The sequence below is a fragment of the Alligator mississippiensis genome, chromosome 3 (genome assembly GCF_030867095.1).
Source record: "Alligator mississippiensis isolate rAllMis1 chromosome 3, rAllMis1, whole genome shotgun sequence".
Lineage (NCBI taxonomy): Eukaryota > Metazoa > Chordata > Crocodylia > Alligatoridae > Alligator > Alligator mississippiensis.
In genome coordinates, this window is record NC_081826.1 from 205,734,342 (window position 1) to 205,748,208 (window position 13,867).

The 13,867-nt window shown below is 39.5% G+C and overlaps 1 protein-coding gene across 10 annotated transcripts in view; it reads left to right on the forward strand.

Annotated features, from left to right (window-relative positions):
• The window catches only part of AOPEP (aminopeptidase O (putative)), a 313,993-nt gene that overhangs the window by 236,317 nt on the left and 63,809 nt on the right, over positions 1–13,867 (forward strand). Inside the window, exon 14 of one of the 10 annotated variants that reach the window (XR_009460997.1) lies at positions 5,816–5,881. The exons of the other annotated variants lie outside the window; for them this stretch is intronic. The gene's annotated coding sequence lies outside the window, so the exon portion shown is untranslated. The remainder of the gene's footprint in view (positions 1–5,815; positions 5,882–13,867) is intronic. 10 annotated transcript variants of the gene reach the window in all.

Consider the following 13,867-nt stretch of genomic DNA (forward strand, 5'->3'; position numbering starts at 1 on the left):
GGAAGTGATCTGTTACTATGAAGTTGGGGGGGGTTTTGTAATTTAATGCTGAAAATGTTCTACTCATTAAAGGGAATTTGGTGGCATGGTGGCTGACAGAATTAGATGACACAACATAGCAGTAGAAATGCTGGCAGCCACTAGCACATTCAAATTGGTACCTCTCCTGTTGTTACCTCTAAGGTTAGCACATTGTTTATAGGCAACCTTTTTGGTAAAGGAAAACATGTAGAATTAACCATTAGCTTTTTGTTTTTCCATTGCACTATACATTTGATCTTTTGTCTTTGTCTTCATTTTCATGCATCACTTGTTCCCCTGCCTGCATTTCTAACCTGGTCTCCTTTCATGTGTCTTCCTCCCCATGTCCCCCCTGCAGACACGCACACACGTTCTTTGCTGTATAATTGATGCCAAATCTCAGGATCCTGTTCATCTCCTTTCATAAAGGGCTGTTGTGAGACTAAAAATCCATCAGTGACTAGGGAATCTTAGTGTCACAGTGATGAAGGCCATACTAGTAGGCAACCATGGATTCTCTGGATTATGGTGTACATGTAAGAGGTCTAGTCAAGTGCCTGATGAATCTGTTTATGGCTGACAAGTCCAATTCAAGGGTGACACAGGTTGTTACAAGTTTCACAGATCCATTGAAATTCAAGTTTACAGCACACTTCTTTCTTTCTCGCTTTGCTTCCGTCCTCTGGATCAAAGCTGCTTCATTTTCAGCTGCACCTAGCGCCAGATATTCCCTCCAGATTGGATAGGATTCTGCACAGTCCTCCCAGGTTTCTACACTGATGTTGAACACCTTCATATAATTTTTGTACACGTCATGGTACCCCCATAGAGGGCAATCCCACTTTCTAGACCCGTCTCTAGAATAGTGAAAACTTACTAACACATATATGTTTGTTTACATGGCACAGTGCAGTGTTTTACAGAGACACTTGGGTCCTGGAAGCCCTATAGCCATGTTGTATGGGACTCTGCCTGGGCTAATATGCCCTGATTCGCATCATTAGCCCAGACATTGAGGGTATATTGCAGGCAGAGTCCTTCACTACGGTGCCTTTTTGGCTTGTGCCTATGCAAGTAGAGATGTGTTAATGTGGTACTGCATTAAACTGAATGAACATAACCTTAGTTAAGCTGTGTCCCTTACCTCATTCAGATCTTTCTGAATTAGAAAAAATGTGAGTTTTTGCTTGTGAGAAAAGAAGTAGGAGTGAAAGGAGTAACACTGTTTATTTTTCTGCAGTGGAACCTTCAGAGCATAGCTGTCTCTCTCTCCCTTTGGAATACCAATATCTTCATTACAGTAGAGCCTGGATACTTTGCAGGGTCGTTTTTCCCCCCTCCCCAGGAAGATGAGGGCTTGTGAACAGCCAGCTGTGTAGGACCACTGAGATGCTCCAGCTATTTGCTACAGCTTTAATTTAAAATAGGTGCTGCTTCTCTGCTCTGCTGCATGGGACCGCTGATCAGTTGGAGCTGAATGGAAAAGTGGTGCCCTCTGAAGCAAACAAGTGCACAGTTTGACTCTAATTTGCCTACCTGCTGCGATCTTAGCAAATTGTAAACCCCCTGAGTATGAACAATCCAGGATCTCCTGGCTACCATTTGTACATACCTTTTCCAAACAGATTTTTGTCTATATCTGGCTAATGCTTGGCAAAAATTGTCAACGTAAGATGCTGCTTTTCATGCCTAGAAGCATCATTCAGAACTGCCATGGGATAGACCAAAGTTATGTTCCCCAGTTAATCTCTTTCTCACTCTGAAAACCAGTAGCTAGGCACTCTGCAGCTCTCAGAAGCTGAATGAACTTCCGCTGGTCACTTTAGATAACAACATTTTTTTTTCCAATCTTCTGCAGAGGCCTAGCAGAGGCCTGAATGAGAGTGTTCCTGCAATAGATAAGATGCGATGAGATGTAAATGATTATGGCTCTCTCAGGGTAGTTTGTGGAGTGCATAAGGCGCTACTAGGGAAAGAGCAGTTCGGTTGAGTGGAATCTCCCTGCCTAAATGTTTTCAAAGTGTACTAAAAATTCTGGTAACTGATTGATTGTGGTGCTTGCACAGAGTCTTACTACTAGTGCTTCAGCTGAGATTGGGAACAGTCAAAATCAGAAATATCTACTAGCTGCTTGTCTCCCTTTAGTTCATAGTAGTCAGATAAAATGACTATCATGATCAGTATTACTTGGAATCCTTCTTTGACTGTTTCAACAAAGGCCAAACATAGGATAAATTTAGAGATGCCTAGAAGTAGAGAGAGACGATGGGTCTGGTATCTGTTCTGTTCATTGGAATATTGGTATTTATTGTGATCCCTCAATCTGCAAAAAAAAATTGAAAATTGTTCTAATAATTCATTTGATATTTTTAAATGTAGTATTTTTCACTCCTTATCAAACTGGAATGCTGCATATTGAACTAGGAGGAAAGGGGTATGCTTCAGTTGACCAGATTTTAATGGCAGAACTGTAGGCAAACCAGTTCTGTTCATGTGGTGAGCAGGAAAGTAATTGTCTCAAAGATGAATCCAAAGAAAAACTGACATTGCAGTTGACAAATGTGATGGTGGGGGCTAGGGAGAGGGAAGTTGTCTGATACTGAGCGAGAGGTGAAACAAGAATTATTTTTTTAATGTACATAAAGAAGGAAGCCCATCAAACTAAACTGATGATGAAAGTTTACAGTTGGCTGTGGTTGTAGCTAAGAGAGCTGATGAGAGCATCTAGTCATTGTCTTAGAGAAAAAGAAAGAAAGGCAAGAAGAGTTTAAATAGGAAAAAAGCCCACTGTGCTTGCTTGATGTCTGTCCATCCCTGTCCCCCAGTAGCTTCCTGGAGATACAGAGTTTCAAAGGGAATTTGTCTGGTAAGATTTTTAAGAAGTGTCCTATAGAACCACAGTTCCATGAAGACTCAAGAACATGCACACTTTTCTCCCTCCCGCTGAGTATTGAGGTAGCTTAGCGCTTGACAGGCTCACTGGGCACATTACAGGTTACCTATCTACATAGCCAATAACTCTCAGCTAGTTTTCAATAAAATTTCTGCATAATGCACTTTTGCATACTCCATCTATTATGTTGTTTTTATATAAATCTTATATCTGTAGTCCTCTTTGACTAAGGTATTAGGATGATTAACATAGGCTCCTTTTGAACACATTATCAAACCCTGTCCATTTGGTCCTCAGGTAGACCACTTAAGGAGAACATCCCAGGTCTGGTACCAAAAAAAAGAGCCTTTATAATTCACAGCAAGAAAGGGAGTTTTCACTATTTAATAGAAAACTCTTAAAGTCTTCTGACTGCATATGGGATTTCTGGCTGAGCAGATACAGAGTTAAGGGGCCTCTGTAAAAGAAGGCTATGACAATGTCAAAACCCAGTTTGAAATTTTAAGGAAATCCCTGTGATTGAAACAAAAAAGCATTCTGTGTTTTCAATTAGTTCAGGAGTATAGGTTGTAGCCGTGTTGGTCTAAGGACATAGGCAGACAAGGTTCCTTGGGTGAATCTGATATCTTTTATTAGACCAACCTAAATAGTTGGAGAGTAGTTATTAAGCAAGCTTTCGGGTTCAAAAACCCTTCGTCAGGCTAAGGCAGTTGCAGCAGCTGGTGTGTGCTTTTCCTGGATGGAATGAAAAGGTTCAATTAGTTCAAGCATTTTTAAAATTGTTCCAATGAGTTGCTGCAGAACTAAATACATTAAAGCATAACATAAAGCAAATACCAAACAAAGGGTTCCCCCTATATAGGAAAAATGTTAAATATCCGGTTTGTAGTGAATCTTATTTCTCATTGCAACTGTGCACTAAGTTGCCATGCATTTACGCAACTGACCTTCAATTCTGAGATTGCAAAGCAGTGGGAAGCCTACCTGTTAAATAGAAAAAGCAAAATAAAAATATGGTGCCTTCTGGAAGGAACTGGTTACAATTTAAGGCAATGGAAAGAAATGAAAAAGTAATTACGTAAATGGTGCTACATGAAACTCCTTTTCTTATGTGACACTCATTTTTAAAAGGACTTAATTACTGAAATAGAAATTGATGGAAAACAGTGTTGTTACTAATAGTGTAAAAAACATTCCCTTTCAACTGATATTACACTTGGAAGTAGACTTCTAAATTATCACAGAGAGAATGTTCCAAGTGCCTGTTAACAAGCCAGTAGTTTTGGGGAACTGGGGATGTGTTTGTCAAGGCCAAAATGAACTGTTTAGTGTTCTGTGCATCTTGGAAAGTGTGTTCTTCATTGACCATTTAAAGTAGGACTATTAAGAAAATTCCTGCTTAGAATCCATAGACAGACAGATTTAGGTCTGGTCCAGACAATACTGACATTTCAGCATAGAGAACAATTTGTGTTCACAATTGCTGCCTATTGTATGATTGTAGATGGTCAGTCAGTCTGACTCCAGGAAGCTGGAGTTTGCAGAGTTTTCTCCCTGCCATATGCAAATCTTCTTTTGTATTCCTATTTCTATGAATGTTGTGCCAGAGGATTTTCGCTAAAATCACTCTCTTTACTGTATGAATGTTTTTTCCCCTCCTTTTTTTTTTTTAATCCTACAATTTCTGTCACTTCTATCAAATGTGGAACTATCTTTCCCAGGCTTTAGGAAGCTGACTCATTCAGGAAACAATTAGAATGCAAACCATATTTGAGAATGAAAATGTTTTTTCAGACTAGATAGTAGGTCTTGCGATTCCTTTAAATCAGTTCTAGTGTAGTTATGTATAGAGGAAGTTTGAGATCCATTGCATTTAAGTACAATGATTTTGATAACTGAACAATAAAATTAGCATTGGGAGAAGAGGAGCTGTTTTGCAGTTGTCATGTTCAGTAAATAAACATCTTCTCTTAATGTTTAGCTGACTTTCCTCTGAGTAATTGAGGGATGCATTATTAAAAACTCCTTAAGATGCCTTAAGTATTTCAGAAAGAGTACATGTAATCTCCAAGGATCAATATTTTATAAAATCATTTTCCATGTTGGCATACCCAACTGGATGAATAAAAGGAAATGTATTAACAGCATCATAGAAATTCCAGAAAAAAATGCTGTGGAACAACAATTATGTCAGCACTGGGAAAGATGTATGTTAAGAGAATGAATATGGCTCCTATAAATGGGTCTGATATATTTTTTGGAATTAAATTCTGTTGCTATGTATTGACCAATCCTGAAATACTTACCATGTGACCTGTTGATGCTTGTGAAATTTCACATAGGAGCCTTCAGTCTGAACTTTGCTAGCAAACTTGTCAATCAACATTCTATTAATTTAAATGTTTCCAGCTGCCAGTGGTGCCACCACCATGTTTTGAGTCTTCACATTTTTATTTTGAAAGATAACAGTTGGCTTGCCAGCACCATAATTTCTGCTGTGTATCAGATTATATTGATGACTAACTAGAAATAGGTATGCCTTTTCTTTTTTCTTTTTCTTCCTCCTTTCCAAGTCACTTGTTTACTGAGGCATTGAAAAGCACAGACATAATTTTCAACTAACTGGAGGAATGTATAACATCTGAGCTACCACACCCAGTCCATTTAGGAGGACAACACTTCTTGTGCCTACACACCCTTGTATAGTTAGTGGGAAGGCTGTGGGCTGAAGTCAGTTTGTAGTGGAAAAATACAAGTTCGGACTATTGCCTGTGTAGGCAGACTGTCTAGGCTAGAGCAGAACGACAAAAGAACTATAGAAAACATACAAAGTAATGGAAAATTATAAGCATCCTACAAGGGATAGTTGTATTATTCTTATTCTTATTATTGTTATTATAGTTTGTATGTTCCTAGGAGTTCCAGTCAAAGATCATGTCCCGATTGTGCAGTGCAGTGCACAGACATGTAAGTGTTCCTGTCTTGTCACTTTGTAGTCTATTATAAAATTCAGACATAAAATAATCTCTCTTATTTTTGAAATTGCTGACTGGCTTCTTAATTGTAGAGTGAGAATGTGACGTAATGTTTTTATGCAAGAAAAATCTCAAAAGGAATTACTGTATTTTCAGGGCAAATATTCTAAGAAAAAAACATAATTTGTGATCTAAAACTGAGTTTGTAACTGTTCTTCATAGCATTTTATTTTAAGATGAAGTTATAAGTAGCAGCCTTTTTACCACTTTTCTGATTCTGTTATGTGCTTTTATTAAAAATGAACTATTCATTCTGTCTTTGGGGAAGGCAGATGCTGGGAAGAGTTAGCAGAGGACTTCTGTCCTGTTTGAAACCCCATGGATTTTCTGCTTGATCTTCAATAGACTTTTATTCTCAGGGTAGATTCTCTCCCCCCCCAATCCACTTAGCTACAGAGTGTGTCTACATGAAATGCTAAATGCACAGTAGCCTAATACTTCTGCACAGTAGCATGTCGCATCAAAAACAGTGCTAATGTGCTACAGCGCAGTAGCATCACTAAAAAGATGTGTGCTGGCACTAACGCACAGTAATGCCGGTTACTGCACATTGATTTAGTACTTGATTATACAAGTACTAAACTTAATGCGCAGTAACTACAGCACATTAATGAATGTGCAGAGACACCACTGAGCAGCTAACCTGTGTAAAAATAACCTCATCTTGAGTTTCTAGCAGCGGAAGAGCGTGGCATTATATTTACTTGTCTCCTCTGCCCTGACTTTCTTTTCAGTTTTCTCCCCGTGTTGGTTGTGGTTGATTACACAGAGGCTTTCCAATACGTTGGAGATGTAGGATAGACAGAGTTTTTGCTTTACTACTACTCAGAAAGAATGTGAGGAACTCATTCTGCCGCAGAACAGGGCCTTCCTGAGCAGTGTCAGTTCCCAACCACAACTGGTTGGGGAATTAATAGACGAATATAGTTAAGCTGTGTTAGTCTGAAATCAAGTAGATTTGCACCGTATAGCCTAACCAAAATAGATAAAAATAGCACAAGCTTTCATGAGCTAAAGCTTGCTTCATCAGATGCTGGGGAATTAATAATCAAGTTTAGAAGGTCAGCTCCTCAGGTGCACTGGAACAGCATTTATAATGTTTTCCCCTCTCTTTCTCATCCTGAAGCCATCCACTGATCAAACCACTGGCGGTGCATCCAGATTAGTGCACACATGCAGTTTGCAATGCACATGCAACTGTTCACAGTGAGGCACCAAAATTTGATACTGGGAACTCCCAGTATCAAAAAACACCACCACAAAAAAAGCTGGCAGAAACAAGAGGGTCCTTCAGGGAGATGCTCTGGCTGCCTACCAGAGCATCTCTCCTCCTCTAGTTGTCCCCTGGCTTTTCCAGCATGCTGAGAGCCAGAAGGAGCATGGAATCAGTTGTTTCCTAGAAGCGGGGCATTGTGTCCTGCACCAAACCCCAAGTGCAGGGATGTGAATAGCAGCAAAGAGCAGCGGCACAAAATTGTGCCGCTGGCAAACATACATCCCTACTTGCGTGTGCTTGTTTAGGCCCAGGACAGTATGCTCAGGGCTGCCTTGTGCTGAGATGGTAGGAAGAACTAAAAAGCTATTCCATGAGCCCAGGATCAGTGGGGAACATTCTGCATCAGCCACATCAGTAGGCAGCCCAGAAGAAAGTATTAGGGTTTGAAGTCTCTACTCAGCTTTGTAATGTATACCTGTGACAGCCTTCATACACACATTCAGGTGCAGTTATTTTCACCACCATAAGGTAGCACTGTCCCTGACTGTACTATTTTAAGGGTGGTGAAAATTAGTTTGAAGTCTTTGCATGTGTAGATTGTGATGCTTTACACTGCAGGAAATTAGTCTACTGTGCAATTAAGTGCATGTGTAGATGCACCCAGTGTTGGCAGTACTGAGCCCTTAAAAACATTTATATTGACTTCAAAATAAAGCCTATTCAAACAAACAAACACACAAAGTTCTTAACTTCTTTTCCCACCTCCTACTCACCCCGCTCTCCCGGCCAAGTATTTAGGAGTTCTGTTTTAAGGCTTTTCTCCCCCACAATATTGCATGTCTTCAGGAGATGAGACTTTAGGGAAAACAAGCGTTGTAAGATTTACAAGGAAATGTCCTGGGTCTGCACCAGTGTAGCCTTTACTTAGGATTTCTCCCCCCCCAAAATGACTGGTTTCAATTCCCCTCTCTTCCTCTAACTTAAAATCTGTGTGCTCAGAGTATGTTTTGGTCAATTTGTATTATGCCATATTGTTGATCCATAATGCCTACTACCACTATTAGATTTTCATACCATAGACTGTTAACAGGAACTACTATAGTGTGAGTTACTAGCAGTTTGGTTACATTTCAATGGTCTGTTGGCCTTGTTTGAACTCCTTTATGCTAAATGTCAGTAGCAATTTGTGTGTGTGTTCTTTTTTTGTAAATTATGACCTTTAGAAAGGGAGAAATGAAATTGAATCACAAAACCATATATTTAAATGGTCTTATGGAGGACCCCCAGAGCCAAGAAATTATGAATTCAAGTGGAAACTCATTCTTTACTTTTCCTGTCCCCCTCTCCAAGGCTCTCCACAGTATATGTGCAGCTGTCCATAAAACAGCAAAAACAAAAGAAGGGCAGAGTTTCAGTTTCAATTCTGTTTATTTTTCCTTTATCTGGTCAGACACAAATATTAGGAACCACTGTCAAACTCAAATGCAGCCAATATGTCTCTAAAAACTTTCATTTGCATACACTAACGTCATAGTCTTATATGATCTCATCACCAGTGCATGCTGTTGCCCAAATACATGTGGCCAGTACTGGATATTTGTCTCATGTGAAGTTTACTGCAGGATCAAGGCCTAACTAAACAACCTGCAAGTTACTGAGTACCATTGGCTTGCAGAGAAGTCGCAGAGAATTGAAGACATTCAGCACTTAGCGGAGAAATGACCATAAATGGAATGTCCAATTAAACCATTAACATGTATCAGTGCAAGTTTTTGCTCAGGCGGGTTGTGGCCACTGAACTTGCTTTTGCAGATTAGGCCTTCTAAATTATTTTTTGTCATTTAAGTTTACTTATGAGTTGGGTGCTAAATGTCAGGATGACAATGGGTTATATCTGTTCATGGAAGGTGGTGGTAGTGATCTGTCTGCTGCTTGAGTGAGAACTCTTGCTTTATCCATGATTCATAATTTTGCTCAGTGATATAAAGCTCTAGAAATGGTGAAATGTACTGCTTTTTACAGTCCAAAATATTGTAGTCCATGCAATAAATAGCTACCTGTTCCATTTTAATATTAATTCAAAAGCAAATTGATCTACATCTGATTTACATGCTTCTTTTACTGTCTAACTGACTCTAGATTGACTTAGGCCTCATGCAGACTACAGACTTCTGTAAAGTATTGTATGTTAGATGGTAGAATTTGGCCAACTGCATTAATTACTAGAGAGAACACATGCAATTTTGTGATCACTTTGCTTATTGTATTCATTTATTGTGCCCATGGGGCTGTGTCTGGGCACTGGCAAAACAAATAATTTTATTCTATCAAAAAAGTATTAATTTCTCTGCCTTCTATTTATATAGACAGTTGGTTGCATAGAGCAGGATGGTATTGAAAGTGAACTGTAATTACTGTATTTTGCTTGAATCTAAGACCAGGGTTTTTTTTCATTTTTAACATGAGGTTGAGGGGGAACCTTGTCTTGGGTTTCAGTACCGGGGCTGGGGCTGCCGCTGCCGCTGCTGCCTGGCCAGGGCCAGGGTGGCTCAAGGTGGCTTGTGTGCCAGGGGAGGGAGCATGCTTTGGGTGAGCATGGAAATGATTGTGTGGTACACAGGGGAACATGGGGGGAGACCTAGCAGAGTGGAAAGCGCAGGGGAGACAAAGAGAGAAGCATGTGGGAGACTCTGCAGGGTGGGCATAGAGCACAGGGGAGACCGTACTGAGGGGGAGCACACTTACTGCCCTTAACTGCTTACATCATTTCATCTATCACATAATTTGGCAAAATTGGAAGTATCCGTTCAGAAGAGGCTGGTGTTGTATGGCAGGACACTAGTGTGTCTGGTGATCATGCTCCTTTTTCATAGCTTTAAAAGACCTTTTCAATCCCTTGCTTTCATAAAAAACAGTACAATCTAGGGCAGACCTAGTAGGAGAAAGAAAAGATAAAGAGCAAAGTCATTCCGTTAACCACACTCCAAAGAAGAAGAATTCTCGTGCCTGGCTAACAAATACAAGATCAAACATCTGTGTACCAGATATACATGGCTTTGTATATACAGATTGGCTGTCTGCAAAGGATGCTATTTTCTTTATTTAAAGCAGATTTAGAAGAGGCGCTATTAGCAAGAGAGTCAGTATTCCACTTTGGACAAAACAGTTTTCTTTTTCTCTCCCTTCCTTTCCCCTCCCCCTCTTTTAGTGGGTTTCTTTCTACTCATTCACTAGGGCAGTGGTTCTGAACTCTGTAATTTATGCCTTAGATGTCATTTAATTAGCTAACCAGGACATCCCTCATCACAGTGAAGTAGTTGTTCAGATTGTCACGCAAAGGCTTTTCTGGATTTTATAGTCTTTATAGTAAACAGTGCCCTGTCTGCAGGTCCTTCAGGAGCAGCTGTTCCTGTCTCAGTTCCTTGACAGCTGCTGAGTGTCACCAAAGTTACCAGTGCCCTCTCTGGCCCTTCCTTGCTAAGAGAATGTCCCTTCTGTCCGAGCGAGTAGTGGCTGTTCCCTACACATCTTAAACAAGTGTGGGTAGAGGTTGGGGGCAGAACAGAAAAATGAACTTCAGAATTTTTTTTCAGAGCTCGAAGTCCATAACTCTCATTTTCTCAATGTATTGCTATCTACATTATCTATCTGAAAATCTACAGGTAATAAAATGACTCCTTGGCGCACAATTACCATGCAGCTGTCCCTTTACAATCCTGCCCCACCCTAACTTACTAGCTTTTGTGCTTTACTTGATTATTTCATGCTATGCCCCTTCCAAATAGCCTAATTATGGGAACTTTGACCTCTCATTTGTCAGCTTTTTCTACAACAGTCTACATTCAGCCACCTAAGTCCACTGCTGCTACTTCCTTCATATGCCACTTATTATCATGTCTACAAATATTATCCTACTATTTAACTACTGGTATAATAACTGGATTGGTGGCTACTTGGGGATGGCTGATATTTATAGAGGGGGTGGGAAATGATTTGTATGTTAAATCCTTTCTCCCACTTTTTACCTGGACTCTTTACTCGATGATTAAGCACAATGAATTTCCGTCTCTGTATGGACAGTGTCTAGGTGCTAACTAGGGCTAGAGGCCTTTGAAAAGAGTTAAATTGTGAGTGATACCATGGTGCCAATAATAATATGTAGTATATGTTAAGGTCTGGGATGGGGAGGTGGGTATTAGATTCTATTCCAGCTTCTTGCTACAAGAACTTTTCTTTACTGAGGTTCATGAATAGGCAACATTTAGAAAGTCTGAAATATCCAAATAAGCCAGGCTGTTTGGAAGGTACTCAGTTTTGGCCGCTGTTCACTTTTGCATGCGTTTGGTGAGCATTAAGGTTTGTATATCACTTTGCCAACCATTCACTAGTTCAGGATGCCAATCTCCCTATAATGTAGGTGGTATTAGCATTATGTGACAGATGTGAAAACAGGCTTTCAGAGGCAAATGGCAGTGTAGTTAAAACATCAAAATTTATAGGAAAGCAACTGCATTATTTCCAGAGGTACTGAAGATTTGCAGAAGCTAACAGGTATTAGCATCTCTGGATTAAACATCCTAACTTTTTCCAACCAAGTTTAAATATTATGGCCTACTTGACTTGAGCAAAGCTTCAGAAAGAATCTGTGTTAAGAGCAGAGCTTAGTCCCTTGTTTAGGTGTCCCTGCCTCCCATGCTGTGGGGCTACTCCTCTTTTCAGCCAGAGGCCCTGCTGACTGCTCAGCTGAGGAATTGGCTCAGCTGCAGATATCCAACTGTAGCAGCTTTGCAGCACCTCTGTTGCCATCAGCAGTAGCTTAGGTGACATTGCACTCTACAGCAGTAAACTAATTTGGATTCTTGCAAATTTTTATGAACAAGTGACTATGAGATTTCTGGACCTCCAAGTCTGCCTTAGGGAGCTGTAATAAAACAAGGGTCTTTGGGAGCAATCAGTGACAAGCTTCTATTCCTGATAGAATTAGAGTCCCATTTGCTTTACATTCTGAAGACTTTCTTTACAAGGAAAATGGCTAAGTATTTTGCTTTTCCATTTAAATTTTAGATTTTTAAAGCTTCTGGTCAGTGGTTCTTGTTATTTCAGTAAAGCTGTGACTGCCCAGTAGTTTTCCCTCAGCATTGCGCATAATGCACTGTTGTAAGCACATCTTTTCTTGGTTTTCTTTTTGATAAACAGATCAGGCTTTTTTCTTCTATTGTAAGGCATGTTCTCTGGCCCTCCATCATTTTTGTTCTCTTCTGTGCCATCTTCAGGGGTTTTTTTGTAGTCTTTTAAAAATTGAGGGCCCAGAACCATACGCTGTATCCCAGTATCAGTCTAATCTGCCACATAGGTAAAATCACGCCCCTACCTCTAGTCACTGCTTCAAAACTTCAACATTCAAGGATCACTTGTTTGTTTGTTTTTTTGTTATGGCACATCCCTGGGAGCTAGTATTAAGTTGCTTGTCCATTTTTTGTGTGTGCGTGTGTATCCAGGTGTCTGAATGCTGACTGGTATCAAATCATTACTAGTCCAAGCAAAACCCCCCACTAAACTCATCCCCATTGGTGGTGATTTCCTGGCTACTTTTTTGGAGATTTTTTTTTTTCACACCACTTCTTAATCCATATTATATGTGCATATTGATACTGTATAGTGGTGATTTTATTTTTATCAGAATGTTGTAGAATATTCAATCAATATACTTAGAATGTTGTTAAACATTTAAATTTAAGCAGCCAAACCTGAAATCTCATCAAATTGTGAAGTCAAGTTAATTTAATACATCTATTTTCTGGAAAAGATTGACTAATACTAATTGCATTCCCTTCCTTTAATTAATTGGATCTCTTATAAGCTGCTCCATTATTTTACTTGGGTTTGATGTCAGGCTGCCCAAGTCATTCACTCTCCTAAAAGATTGGATTACCCACTTATCCAGTGCTTGGGGAAAAAGGTAGTGTCCTGGAGAGGATTGATGTTTCTTCCTGCCTAACCTCTGACATTTGGGCGACAGTGAAATTGCATTTTCTTCTTTTTTGACTTGTAATTTCTCTGCTGATAGAGCCCTGACTTTTTCCTTTGTATAAATAGTAATATGTTTCATTAAGATGTGCAGTTAGAAAATATATTGTTTCCAATTAAATAAAGGGATCGGTGTGTGGCACTAAATATTCCAAGCTCCACTGTTCTTAAAAATAAAGCCATGCTAACTAAATGGCATAAATGTTATGTTGCTGGTATGAATTGTCTGTAATCAGTCTGTGAGTTTTAGAGATCTTTTGACCCAGAGGGAATTAAAACCATTTGGAAACTATTTCTGACTTTGTCAATTTATAAATCTGTGCTTGCTTTTTTCTTAACCCTAAAGTTGCTAGTCTCTTTCTGTTTCGTGCCCTTTTGTAACAATAGCATTTTCATTCATTTTTTGGGGGGAAGGAGGACATTCTGACCATTAGGAATAAATGAGCAGTAACTAGCCCCATAGCTTCTGCAATGGATTGGCATAACAATAATACTTTATGCATAAGTAATGCTTTGCATCTTCAAACTGCGGTACAAATACCTATTAATCCCATTTTTGCCATTACCATAGTTTTCATTAGCTCAGTTTGTATTCCCAAAGTTTGGAAATCCAAACTATAGCACACATCACAGAGGAATGTCCTATTTATCATTTAATGGTTGCCTTGAAGACCT